Source organism: Aedes aegypti, chromosome 1 (assembly GCF_002204515.2).
Source record: "Aedes aegypti strain LVP_AGWG chromosome 1, AaegL5.0 Primary Assembly, whole genome shotgun sequence".
NCBI classification, from domain to species: domain Eukaryota; kingdom Metazoa; phylum Arthropoda; class Insecta; order Diptera; family Culicidae; genus Aedes; species Aedes aegypti.
This window is the reverse complement of record NC_035107.1, coordinates 253,204,869-253,219,461: the sequence shown is the minus strand read 5'-3', so window position 1 is coordinate 253,219,461 and position 14,593 is coordinate 253,204,869. Positions and strand designations below refer to the sequence as shown.

The 14,593-nt window shown below is 36.7% G+C and overlaps 1 protein-coding gene across 7 annotated transcripts in view; it reads right to left on the bottom strand.

Moving 5' to 3' along the window:
- Positions 1-14,593, bottom strand: part of LOC5576740 (leucine-rich repeat-containing protein 24) — an 826,320-nt gene that overhangs the window by 809,290 nt on the left and 2,437 nt on the right. The window lies entirely within an intron of this gene.

Genomic DNA, 14,593 nt, shown 5'->3' with positions numbered 1-14,593 from the left:
TGTGAGTATACCAACTTTGCTCACTGATGGTGACTAATTGATCAAATTTTCAGCTAGAACGTCTGACTTGTTCTTCAGATTTGTGCTTTATGAATTTGAGGTATGGCTTCGATTTATCTTCTTCTTAACATATAGTATCCAGTATGAATTAAAGGCACACAAAATTGCGAACATTCCTATAACATAGAATTCCGAGTCTAGTACACGACACTGATGACGGCCTTACAGTTGAGGTCGAAATACGCATATCTGTCAAAGCATACAAACTCTAGTTGAATTGAACGGTACAGTACTAAATTCGATTTTTTTGATATCCTTTGTATATAGAAGTCCATCTTGTAGTACTAATTCCACTCGGGCTGCCTAGTCTATACCCATCTCATTTCTCTTTCCATTCTTACGATCAAATGCTTCCAGTTCAGTTATAAACCAAGCCCCACAGTCCGTTCGAAACTCTCGGAACACCCCACAAGCCATTCATCTTTATTTCTCTCCTCCATCCTTCCGATAACAAACCGCACCATAACGGTAAACCGACGAGGACACAGTTGGTCCTTTGCATAGCACCGCCACACTAGAGCAATAGCAAAAGTAGCTACCAATGCAAAAAAAAAAACTACCAGAGAACGGAAATTCATGTTCCGGCACTGTCAACGTTCTTTATGAAAGAAAACTGGTCGATTTCCGGTTGACCTGACCCTGAACTTCGCCGCAAACCGGCCTCTGTCGTTTCCCCGCTGCCGCCGCCGGGGTTCGATTCAATTTTGTTTTATTCGAATGAAATGGCTGCTACCCAGTGATTATGGACTCGTCCTCCTTCGGTTCGACACAGGACACGACAGGGATCCAGATCAGATGTTGGCAAACAACTCGAAAAGAATACGGAAAATATGGGCGTTGTGCAGAGGGGCAGGGCTGGTAGCAGGTCTCTTTTTAGAGATGGATTTTTATGGAACTTCTCGTAACTCTATATTTTAACAAAAAGGGGTGACTTTTTCTTTGTTTTGCTTGCAGTGAACCTTGGTGCAAAAACCTAAAGACTCCAGCAAAAACCTTCAATTTTCTATAGCCATAGAAACTTCATGTTAAAGAAAATTATAGGCACAATTTGAGCGGTTCCATTTGAATTCGAATGTCGGTTTACTTTTGTATATTTTGATTTGTAAAAAAAAAACTGTAAAACAAAATCCAAATCAAAAAATATAAAAATGAAATTTGGGAAAAAAGTCGTCATTTTCTGTGGAAGCGCTCATTTCTGATGAAAAATTTGGAGATAATCATGAAAAATACATGCAGTAATATTTTTCGAAGTGTCATGATGTGTTACAAAAACTATAAGGGTACATCCCTATGGGGTTGTACGAACTGGTGACGTAGGACCACGATGGTTAATTTAACTGAATTTGATGTCGTTCTTGTTGCTCGTTTTGACTTCATACTGTTTTCAGTGCTCGAAACTTTCGTAAATATTTATGCATATAACGATTTACAGCCAAGTGTACGTTTTATCATGTCCCAAATATACATTATCTTTATCCGATGAATTCGTCATATTTATCTATGAAAATGTGAAATTTCACTTCAGGTTGTATGATCATTTTGAAATTATATTATTAACCTCCTATGAAATATATGGTAGCATTGGAAAGAACAGTAGTGAGTGAGGCTTGTTCAGCATGCTGAAGCAAAATCTAAGTAATTCTAATTAAAGAATATTTACAGCAATGTGTCTATAGGAAGTTATTCGAGGATTATAATGAAAGCTTCAGTCATCGCTTTGTTGATCTTATGGATTGAGAGAAATATTATTCATTGCTTGGCAATGTGATAAATAAAGTCGGAAATATTACTCTGTTAACTCTTTTACACACATTTGGTGGCCCTGAAAAGAGCCAAAAGCTTTGTTAGCTCGGATGCTGTCATAGATAAATCGCACTACAGGATGTTACCAGTTGATTGCCATGGTTAAACGAAGAATCCCCAACGCAAGTGTAGAAATTTGTATAAGTTCTCTGATTATAAGACGAACCAGTTGAATGTTTCGTGGTGTGGATGGCACACATCAGCAACAGGTATTAGATCACACGGCTGAAGTCGAAATCTGAAAACGTAGCTTAAATTTGAAATCTTGAGCGATACCACAAACCGGACGCTCGATTTGTCTAATAATAGTAGTAATGATGCCTAACGGGTTTGATTCTTGACTGCACCACAGATGAGTTTATCACGAGCCGAAATCTCATAAACCAGATGCTGATCAACAGCTCAGCAGGCTTCTGGCTATGAGGTGCTCCTCGCTTAGCAGGTTCGGAGGAGCTCTTACCAGCTCGAAAGCGAAAATGGAATGAAACCGAATCTGACGAAGGAAGCATGCTTTAAACCCTTAGATTAGCAGATGATGCTCCTCCCATTCGTGCTCTTCTCTTCTAGTCGACCAATCTGGAAAATGGGTATGTGCCAATAATGTGTTGGGCTTAGAATTACTTGAAAATTGCGAAAAAAATGATAATGCGTGTGAAATTGATCAAACATGAATAGTTGGAATGCTTGACATTTACTAAATATTCTCTAGATAGCTTATGATAATCAATAGTTTTCTTTAGTATGAAGGTGAATTTCTGATTAATGGGTGCCAAAATGATGAAAATTGTTTAATCAGAATTTCTCTTAAAAACCATTCTATATATGTCGCAATTTCGTTACATGTGATAATTTTCATAATCGAAATGCTCTCATAAAATATGGCAAATCAAAGACACTGTTGGAAATGCCACTCTAATTTACAATAGTTGTGAAATGTTGAGCACTCACCCCGACGGCACAGCAGCAGCGTCCAAGAATAGTCTCAAATTGTCGTGCCATCTATTATTCATGACAAATTAAATTTTGTACGAAACTGTGGGATTATTGATTGAGGAATATAAGATGTAATAAGGTCGGAAATATTATTCTTTCAACTCTTTTCCACAAATTTGATGGTCCTGACAAGGGCCGATGCCTTTCTTAGGCTCGATGCGGTCACAGATAAATAGCACTACGGGATTGACCAGTTGATTGCCATGGTCCGTGGATGGCGCACAACAGCAACGGGTATTGGATCACCGGGCACAAGTCGAAATCTGGAAACGATGCTCACTCTTGAAATCTTGAGCGATTTCATAAGTCCGACGCTGGATTCGCTGCTCTTTTCTCTTCGGATCAGCTTCTGGAATTTAGCTCCTAACGGGCTTGCTTCTTGACCACCGATCATCAGACGCTGGATTGCTAGCTTGAAGGACGTCGCTGCACAGGATCGGAGGAGCTCTTGCCAGCTCGGAAGTCGAAACGGAATGAAACCGAATCCAACGAAGGAAGCATGCTATATACCCTTAGATTAGCAGATTATGCTCCTCCCATTCGTGCTCTTCTCTTTCTAGTCGACCAATCTGGAAAATGGGTATGTGCCAATAATGAGTTGGACTTAGAATTACTTGATAATTGCGAAAAATGATAATGCGTGAGAAATTGGTCGAACATGAATAGTTGGAATGCTTGACATTTACTAAATATTCAATAGTTTGCTATTGATAATCAATAGTTTTCTTTAATATGAAGGTAAATTTCTGATCCATGGTGCCAAAATTATGAAAATTGTTCAATGGCAATTTTCAAAAGCATTCTAAACATGTCGCAATTTTGTTAGATGTGATCATTTTCGTAATCGAAGTGTTCTCATAAAATATGGCAAATCAAAGACACTGTCGGAAATTCCACTCTAGTTTACAATCGTTGTGAAATGTTGATCACTCACCCCGACGGCACTGCAGCAGCGTCCACGAAGAGTCTCAAATTGACTTGCCATCAATTATTCATAACAAATTAAATTTTGTAGGAAGCTGCGAGATTGATTGAGGAATATAAGATGTAATAAGGTCGGAAATATTATTCCTTCAACTCTTTTCCACAAATTTGATGGCCCTGACAAGGGCCGATGGCTTTCTTAGCCTCGATGCGGTCACAGATAAATAGCACTGCGGGATTGATCAGTTGATTGCCATGGTCCGTGGATGGCGCACAACAGCAACGGGTATTGGATCCCCGGGCACAAGTCGAAATCTGGAAACGATGCTCACTCTTGAAATCTTGAGCGATTTCACTAGTCCGACGCTCGATTAGCAGCAGCTCCTTGGATCAGCAACTCTGGGGGCTTCTGGTAATTGGCTCCTAACGGGCTTGCTTCTTGACCACCGATGCTGAATTTATTTATCACGAGTCGAAATCTGGGAGCGCGAATAAATTTGCGGCGGCGATGACGATGGCTTAGTCCCCCGCTCGGAGAAGCGCCCAAGCCATCGTCATCGCCGCCGCAAATTAATCTTGCGTCTTCCTCTTCCGACGACACAAATTGGACTGTGACGCGGGTGCAAAAGCAAAGCGAGAATGACTCGCCCGATCGTGTTCACAGTCCGACCGCAAAAAGAAGGCTGACGGAAGAAGCAGGGACCCGTTTGCTTTTATAGTGGGAAGCGATACCGTCGAAAAATGCTCGAACGTGATTGGTTGGATAAGAAAGGGGTCAACATTTATCAAATTTTCAATAGTTTAACAACAAAATTCCTTTATCGGATATATTACTAACGATGCGTAGATACACTTCTGATCGAATGATACTAAAATCGTAATAATTGGTTCATAAACAACTGAGTTATTAACGTTCAAAATCTCCCCTAATTTCGTTACATGTCTCATTTTCCGTACTTTTAAAGTGCACCCCAATATAGAAAACAAAAACGTAGTCCTACGTCAAAAAAAAAACAAGTTTTAGCTATATTCTTAGAGAAATATCAGATTCTAATAGAAATAAGGCAAAAAGCCTCTGAAGTCCCAAATTTAAAGACACACAGTCACTCCCAGCCCTGACAGCGTCCAGCTGTGCTGCGACATCATCGGTCCAGGCTCGAACAATTCGAAAGTGCATCCATTCTTCTTCAATTTGCTCTGGTTCCGTTTCGATTTTCTTCATCGCCGGCGCCCATTATTGGGTTAGGTTTCTCCTTTTTTTCTGGTGTCTCAGTTTGTCCTTGCCCTGGATAACAGTGCAGCAGCCACATTGAAAAGATTATGTTTAATCTTCAACTCGGTACAGAGACCTTCCCCGTTTTCTCTTGAGGCCATCCCGGAGGGAGATAAGCCGTGTTGCTGCTGCACGGAATATTTCGTATTTCCGACGTCATTCTCCGGACTTCGGTGAGTTATCGCCTCGACATGATGGAGCGGATCAGTGATGCGAGCGAGAAACGCTTCCGGCTGCAGTCCTTAATTTATTTTCGGCTTTGGTTGATGTCCTTGAATAAATTCCGGACCGGGTGGCAAACAGAACCGATGGCGCCGGAGAATTTCGCACGATTCGGATACGGAAAGACGATGGTCTCTCACAAGGAGAGGTTGTTTGTCGATGAACCCGAACGCACCAGAACACTGCTGTAATGTAGCTTCCGGCAAATTGAAATTGTCTTCCTCTTCTTTTTTTCCTTCCATTTTTTTTCGAATACATCCCCACCCCGAGCGACTGCGGAAAAGCTGTTATTCATTTGATCGCAATCAATGTTGCTCACAGCCAGCTGCAGCAACAACTGGAGCGGCAAAGGAAGGGCGTGGGAAGATTCCGATTCTTCCGAGAAATGACACGCAAATCACTTTTTCATTGATGGTGAAAGCCGAAATTATCTTGTATAAGGAAATGATTCGTCAGATAGACAAATCTCCGAAACAAGCTTGAAAGCATTCGAAGATGCCAGATATTGGAGACTTTGTTTAGAAGGTGTCTTCGTATATCACAACTAACAAGATAAACAAACTCATCTCGAAAGTTTCTTCGTTTACTGCCTTGTAGGTGAGACCTGTGAGCTCTGTTATTCTTCATATTGGCAACACATTCTCACTGGGACAGAGTCTGCTTTTCAGCTTAGTATTCAATGAGCACTTCCACAGTTATTCCATCCCTTCAATTGGGTTTCTTCCATGCATAACAGTAATCCCAGAAAATATTTACAATTTCGTCAATTATTGACAGTTAACGTGCCACCCTTGATTTAATAACTTATAAATCATATATTTTGAACATGTTTTATTCCTCTTAACGCTTATAGTGATGAATTTGCGGTTACTATCAAGAGCGATGTGACATACCATTAAATGTACATTTTCTTCCTAAGTGTAACGTATTTTATGATTGATCCCTTATGTGCGTCAAATATGTTCTCAAAAAAAAAAATATGATTTTTCAATCCTATTGTTGAAATCGTTGACTTATTGATGTGGATTGATGCATGAAAACTCTTGTTTTATTTTTCGAAGAAATCGCGTTGTCGCATAACTGCAACTAAAAAATCATTGGAAAATATATTGGAAACTAATATTAACTAATTTTTGACCAAAATTCAGATGGGACTGACTTGCGAATCACGGCAGTAAACGTCGCTTAATTTCTCAAGTTTTCATTCCAGAGATTTCTGTTAAATTCACTACTAATTGCATCACAGATGAATTTAAATGGAAACGGCTAAAACAAATGCCACCGTTTTCTGCCCTTTTTTGTCTCATTTCGTTTCAGAGAGTGAACAATGGCGCTTAAGCCAAGGCTAAACAGCCCGGGCAAAAGGTGGAAATACCGTTTTTCCATGCCATAAAGGCCAACACCAACTTAGTGACCATAACTTTCCTAGCCATTTCGCTCCCAACGCGTATCCGAACGAATCTGAAATGGTTTTTTTCTTTCGTTTTTCAAATCATATAAAAAAAAATTTAACTCTGCACAGTAGGTCCAGCCGTTTTAAAATTAGTGTCATATTACAGGTATGCTACTTATGTTATTGTGAATTCGGTTAGTTTTCGGGACGCCGGGAGTTGTGTTTCATTTCCGCGCGTTTGCTCGGCAGTGCTTCGAAAATCCCAAGCAATACGTTTTGTTTTCGGGACGCCGGGAAGTTTTACGGGTTGACGTATATTTTAAAACTCGTATCAAAAACTTTTAATCTCGAGACAAAAATGTACAGCGTTCCCCTCTGGAATTTTCAAACAAACTATAATTGGTTCGTCACTACATGTGTCGGCATCATTCCTGTTTCATATATTTTAAAATATATACATATATTTTTATCTTTTCGCTATCACTAAAAACATCTTTTGAAAGGTTCGGCATTATGGATGTTGACGTATTTTTTAAATATTCTACCAGAAACTTCTCGAGACAAAATGCAAAACTAGCATTAAGTTTAAGTTGTATTTTTCCTCCTTATCCATGGATCGCATCACTGACCAATGGTGACTCCCAGATCTTTTCCTCTCTCACTAATAAACACCCTTCTGGTGATTGTGGAGATGCAGAGATGTTCTCGGTCTCTTGAAGCAACAATCATTACACCCTAACATTCCTTCTCCATCCCTGACTGACTGTAAGGACTTGGTCGGCGCCGTTATTGATCAATAGTATTAGATCTGCTAAAATTGTACTTCGAGAATAAGCGGAAACTCCCATCTCTTATTCATTCGGATCGTAGTGCAATTCTTACCAGTTCCGATCAATCACGGAGTAGCAACCATTGACATGTACAGTCAGTCTATGCTATGCTATTACAGGTATACTACTTATGTTAATGCTGACAAGGAGAATGACAGAAGTTGTCGATTCTACCATTTTTCAGGATTCTTTCAAGTACTAGCTGTGTATGAGTAGACTAGACCAGATTTCATTTCAGGGATTATTCTAGAATATCTATAAAGATTTGTCAGGATATTCCAAAACCTAATTGTTTCCAAAGCTTTCCTAATTAACTACAAAGAGAAAATCTTCAGGTTTTCTTCCATATAGTTTGTAGATACAGCTCTACCTCGATTTATTGGACATTTTTATTTAAAAATTGTCCATAAAATCGAAGCAAATTTATTATCTCTTTCTTTTTCTGTTAAAAGTTAATAAAAATGAATCATTATCGCTGAAAAACTAATTTACGACACAAAAATAAGAGTTCCAAGACTGGCTTGAGATGAAAAAAAAATCTTGATGAAAGCAGGCTGCTATTGAAGTATTGAATTCTAATACTGCTTGTGTTCGCTTTTTCACGAGAAAACCGTCAAAACGATAAAACTTGATTTTGTTTTACTCATTCGTTCATTTCATGGCTCAAGCGTTATATTGTCGGCGTTAAGTCAAAGTGGACCAAGTACCATAACAGCGAAAATGACCAGCGCGGATGCATGTAAATGCAAGACATCTCAAGTGATTTATCAGATTTTTTCACATCGAATGATTCATTTTCTCATCCATCAATAGAAATTATTAATATTACTTAGTTTGATGCATTTGATTTTGGTTTTTCACCATTTACTATAATTGGATGGGTGGTCAGATATTGCAACACTTTCTGTGCAGACAGAGCGAATCAAGTGTCAAAAAGCAATAAACTGATTGATCATTGCATTTTTATAAATCGATTTCAGAGTTCGAATGAAGTTTTTGGTAGCTTTATGGTATCTGTATGATAGGTTTAAAACGCGCTAATTGGATCAGTATGTTATAGCCGTAATTCAAGATTTTCACTTGGTTCACTCTGACTGAACGCATATTTGCATGGAAATTTGAATATTTCTGGTCTTCAATACTCTGACCCTGCAAAACTCTAATTTTCAAGCTATCGTAATGCCACTGATTTTGGGATTGAAGATATGGATTTTCGAAGAATTTACGATATTGATGTCGAGGGTTTATGTTAATGATAATCTGTTTTGCTCAGTGATATACACCTAGTTTGACCATGCAAGCATCAAATGATTGTTATTTGCCTAGAAATTGTTCAGTCAGAGTGAACCATATCACTGAACGGTGGTCTTTAGATCAGTCAGAGTGGACCAAGTGCACATAGTCCATCAAAAAATCGTTCTATTAGAGGATTGGATTATGGTTTTTTCATGATTATTACGTCACATTATGTTGTTTGAAATTAACACACAGATGTGTAGACATATTGAACCAAAATTTAAACAAGTCAAAAAATACAAAGTGTTAGACTTTATGACCATTTTTCTCAAAATATTCAAAAGGTCACTTAGTCCTCTCTGACTTAACGCCGACCATATGGCATAACGGAGTCGAACTCATTTAAAATTTAATTAGAATTTCGTCTTTTTCATCATACCTAATTGGAATAAATAAAGTTAGAAATCATAATATTCTGACGGTTTCATTTCAGGTAAACGTGTAGTAGATAAATTGATGACCTAAAAAAAACAGATTTCTAGAGAAAACGAAGCTACCAGCAAAACGATACACAAGACGAACTAAAACAGCGAGTTCATTTTTTTGCAAGACCTCAAAAACGATTATCATAAAGTTAAGATTTAGCTTACCAACACATCTAAAGTACCATCTTTTTCTGGTTTTTCTTAGGCCCTGATCGTTGTTCGATGTATTTCCACAATACATGTTTGATATTTTGGTGTCCTGCACCACAGCTTCAGCGATCCTGATCAGTATAGTGATTGAAAACCAGTCAAAATATTACCTTAACACTTCTGTTGTCATGTTTAACTATTTTGTACAACATTGCTGTAATAAAAAGATTTGTTTGGCATCAATATCGTCTTCCATAGAGGATACCGTGGCGAGAAAGTCCTCTATCTCATTACCCAGAATCGAGTAATGTGATGGGACCCAAACCAACTCAGAGTAGATTGTATTTCGTGGACGATATACGAAGAGGCTTAACTTGCCTCAGGGAACGAGTGACTTCTACTTAATTAGGCTATTCTTCAAAATTAGGTATTGATCAAAGGGAAGAGAGACAATCAGCGCGAATGCATACTGCAACGCAGAGTCGGAAAGTGTCAAAATAGAAAAAAAAATCAAATTTTTTATTGGAGATTTAACTTTGGAAAGCATTGCTAACTTCAGTAATCGAGCATCAGAATGATAAAGTCAGGTTTACCAATTGTTTTTTTTTTTCAGGAGGCGATGATAATCACAAATTTCAAATGTCATTCGAATTGAAACTCTCTGACATTTTCAATTCGATTCATGGAACGTCGATGGGCGTGAGAGTGAATCAGGCGCTCAGGTTCGATTCCAGTAGGCGGCTACTTTATTGTTGGCAAATGTTTTTCATAAGATCTCTTATGAAATGTTTTTCATAACAATATCGTCTATCAAATTAAACTGGTTCTTGTGGAAAAATTTCATAGTTTCATCTTATTTCCAACTGGTCAAACTGGAAGAAACTGGTGTTCTAGTTTTCTCAATGTATGTCGTAATACACAAATTTCTAGAGAAATCACTTGAAATGTATCTTCATAAGTTTTTGAATTAATTCATTGAGGAATTCTAGAGATATTTCTGAGAAAAAACTCTTAGAACCGTGGAAGATCTCTTGAAAAGACCTTTGAAAAACTGCGGCTGTTTCGCGGCTGACTGCCACGTTGATGCTGTTTACAAGTAAGGTTTTTTTTCTGTGTTATACAAAATACAACAGTACGAAGACTGAAGTGTTAATGTAAACATCCATTCCATGAAATTCTAGCACGAATCATTGAAAAAAAATCTGTATCTATGGAAGAATCCGTAGAAAAATTCATAATAGAGCTCCAAGAGGAACTTCTGGAAAAAAAAAATACCAAAATAATTCCAGCGAGCCTGTTTAAAAAAATGCGCATTATCTCGGCTAGCCGACCCCATTGATCCTAGCTGTATTGAAAAAATAAACAACTTAACAGTCCGAATGTTTTTATTTTTCACAATCACGAACTTCATGTTGTGATGGCACTTATAAAATCTTCTTTTCAAATGGTTATTCGATTATCAAAAAATGTCATCGAAAATTTGAGCATTGCTAAACCCCTCTTTTTCTGAAGAGGCTCATTGCAAAATTGTAGAGAATGATATTAGTATAAAAATGATGATCTCATTACACCCGATTCTGTTTTTGCACGGATTTTTTTACACGGCCGTGCAAAAAAAGTTTCCATACAAAATTTTCCGCCAAAACCTTATTTTTACATGAAACGTCGAGAAATGGTGTTACTTTTTTTTACACGGTTTTTGAAATTTTGAACTGAAAACTTTTTTTACACGGTACGCATCCCCCGTGCAAAAACAGAATCGGGTGTATTTCTCAAAAGTAATGGAGTAGAGCTACATGCACTTAATGAACGACACGGGTATACACCAATAGATCGAAGAAAACGGGTCGCAGTGGCAAGAGATTGAATCTATGACAAAAGGTCGAAAGACAAAAGGTCGAAAGGACAATAGATCGAAAAACAAAAGAGAAAGGACTAAAGGTCGAAAACCTTTTTTTCAAAGAAGGGATAACTTCCTACCCAGCAAATCACTTTCAACTTTTGTCCTTTCATTCTTCCAACAAATTTTCGTTTCCTTACAATTTTCTTTTTTCGACATTTTGTCTTTTCGATGTTTTGGCATTCGACGTTCTGGAATTCGACGTTTTGTAACCCAACCATCACTGAAAACATTTTCAAATAATATTACAGAGGAGGATTTCCTCCAAAATATCCGTTCAATTTATTTTTTTAAATTTCAAACATGGATTTTTCTAATGATACCTGTATAAATTTCTTCAGATCAATTGAGCTTATTCATTTTTACTCATATTCGCCTCGCCGAGCGGTCAGCAACTGAATTTCAACTCATATCAGCAAAAAATCTAGTTTGTTTATAGCAACACTTTTGGGTGTCGCTGACATCAAACGTTACTTTTGCTGAGATGACAGCATATGAACATAAATCGAGATTTGCACATCTGAGATCGGTATTCGGATTTTAATGTGTGCCAAAGTTTCCTTCAGGGATTCTCATAAATTTCCAAAAAGAAGCTTTGCGACCCGAGAATTCTTCCAAAAGTATCTTCAATTTTTCAGAAATTTTGGGAAAAGTACCTCCCCGAAAAGACCAGGAGGTATTGCTGAAGAAAATACTCAAGTAATCTTCATTGAAACTCTTTTAGAGAAAGTCTTAAAGGATCTACTAGATAAATTTCTCACTGCTCCCTCTACAAAAAAAAAAATCAAAAATTTGGCTGAAAATAATAAAAATATAAATGAAACAGAAATCTATTCAAAAATATGATTTTGCCAGTCATTTTTATGGGATTTCGCTCAAAAACCATCATGCATTTTCTGAAGTGTTGGTTTCGGAAACTGACTCACAAAACACTGACATTTTCTTTAAATAACTCCAGGACTACTTCAAAAACTCTTCTTCTAAACAAAATTAAGACAAAAAAGCTTTTCAGAAAAATGTTTAAAATAACTGTTGGCTTTTTTTCAGGATGTGAATGAGGGTTTACTTAAAAAAAAATAAGCAGGGTGTCTACTCGTTTACATAAATTAAATTCCCTGATATTTCTAGGTTTTATAAAACAATTCCAGGTTCAAGAAATACTATTATTTAAGATAGATTAAATGTTATTGATAAAATAACTCGATCCAATAGCGTTCCATGCTTCCATATTTTTTTAATGAATGTCGAAGCTATTTCACGGTGGATGTCTTTAAAGATTTGTCCAAGTGTTCTTCAAGGAATTTTTCTAGCCATTTCTCTATAGAAATGTGAATGAAATTTTTCAGAAATTTGAGAAAATTTTAGAAAAAAAATCATGAGGTATTTCTAGAGCAAATTGAAAAATAATCTCTGATGAAACTCGTGTAAGTTTTTAAGTCACCCTTGATGAATAACGGTGATTAGAAGAACTCATAGACCTTTAAGGAATTTCTAGAAGAGGTTCTAGTCAAATTGTTGGGATGATTGAAATAAAAAAAGCAAAAAAAACAAAATGAGTAGGATTCTCTGGCCAAATGATGCCTTAAATAAACTTTTGTAAGTTCCAAGGGATTTTTTGTGAAATGTTTCGAAGAACTGCATTTCGATAAACTTTTGTAAGTTCCAAGGGATTTTTTGTGAAATGTTTCGAAGAACTGCCTTTCGATTAATCGTCATGATGAAACACAGGGTCGAGTTTGAGGAATTATTTGAAAAGTTCCTAATAGATTTACTCGAAAAAAACCCTCGATGATTTCTAGGAAAAAACCGTTTGGAGTCATCGTGGATCAAATGATGTAAATTTTCTTGTCGGTTTTTTTTTAAATATCAACATCTGGAATTAACCTTTGTAGTTTTTCTTGGAAAAAAAAATCTGCGAAAACCCTTAAAGGATCTCCTATAGTAACAACTGGAGAATTCGGTTGAAGGAATAATGGAAAAGCATATCTAGAGGAAGTCCTAAGATAGTGTTTGTAAAAATTTTCAAAGTAAACCCTGAGCAAATTACTAGAGATAGTAACGATGACAATTTCCAGGGACATATTCTGAAGAAATTCCTCAAGATATTCTTTGAAAAATCGCTGGAAGAATATCTAAGAAAATTAATAGAGGAATCTCTAGAAGAACTTCTGAAGAGATCTCTGTAGGAATCACTGGAAATATTTCATTAGAAATCTCTGGAGAAACTACCTAGATAATTCCTGAAGCTTTTCCTGGAGAAATTTGAGATGACATTTTTAAAAAATTAGTTGAAAAGTGTCGTAACAGTCTCTGAAGGTATTTCTGAAGCCTACATTGTTTTGCATCAGAATTCACTGCAAGCAAGATATGTAAAAAGAGAATATGGAGATCATTTTAGTTAAAAAAAATCAGACTTTTCATCAAAACTAGAGACTTGCATTGAAAAAGAGAACAAGTCTCTAAACAATTGATAAATAGATTATTTTGGAGTTTTAAGTTGAAAATGTTTTTATTCCAAATTATTTTCTTAAAATCAGTTTCCCAGTTTTTCAAATTTTGAATTATTTTAAAATCGTACCGTGCTGCATTAGGGCGGATCAAATTTTAAAAATGTTTGAAGATTGATTCTCCCATATGCTCATTACTATCGTTACCCTAAAAATAGTGTTTTGTGAAATTTTCAGCTTTCTAGGTGGTGATTTAAAGATAGCCCAAAAACAATGTAGGTTTATATGGAAATTACTATGGAGAAATTTTGAGAAATGTTCCAAATACTCTAGTACTGTAATGTAAGTAAAAAATTATCATTCCATTGTGAGAACTCTTTCTTCAAACCTCAATGAAGGGTGAAGAAACAAATCCCTTTTGAGCTAATTTTGTTTGTGATTGTTGTACATGTTTGCAGGGTTATAATCCCATATTAGGCTAAATAATAGCAAACAAACTCGGATTGAATTTCTCTCTTCAGCAAATTTCTTTATTATGGTTTGAAGAATGAGTTTTTACTATGGGATATTTAGTTTGTACTTACATTACAGTACTAGCGTGTTTGGAATATGAACCTACATTGTCTTTGGGCCACCTTTAAATCACCACCTAGAACTCTGAAAATTTCACCATAAGAATTCTCATTCTTATTCTTCAAACAGTGTCTTCCTGAGAGACTACGAACGATATTCCGTGCAAAAGGCTTCAAGTCTAAGGACAGTTCATAAATAACGAAGCATTTCCGGAGCATGATTCTGTAACAAATCACAAAATGGAAATATGTGATTTTAGATTTCAATTGAAGAGTTAGTGTTGAAAATCAGCCAATAAGGGCTA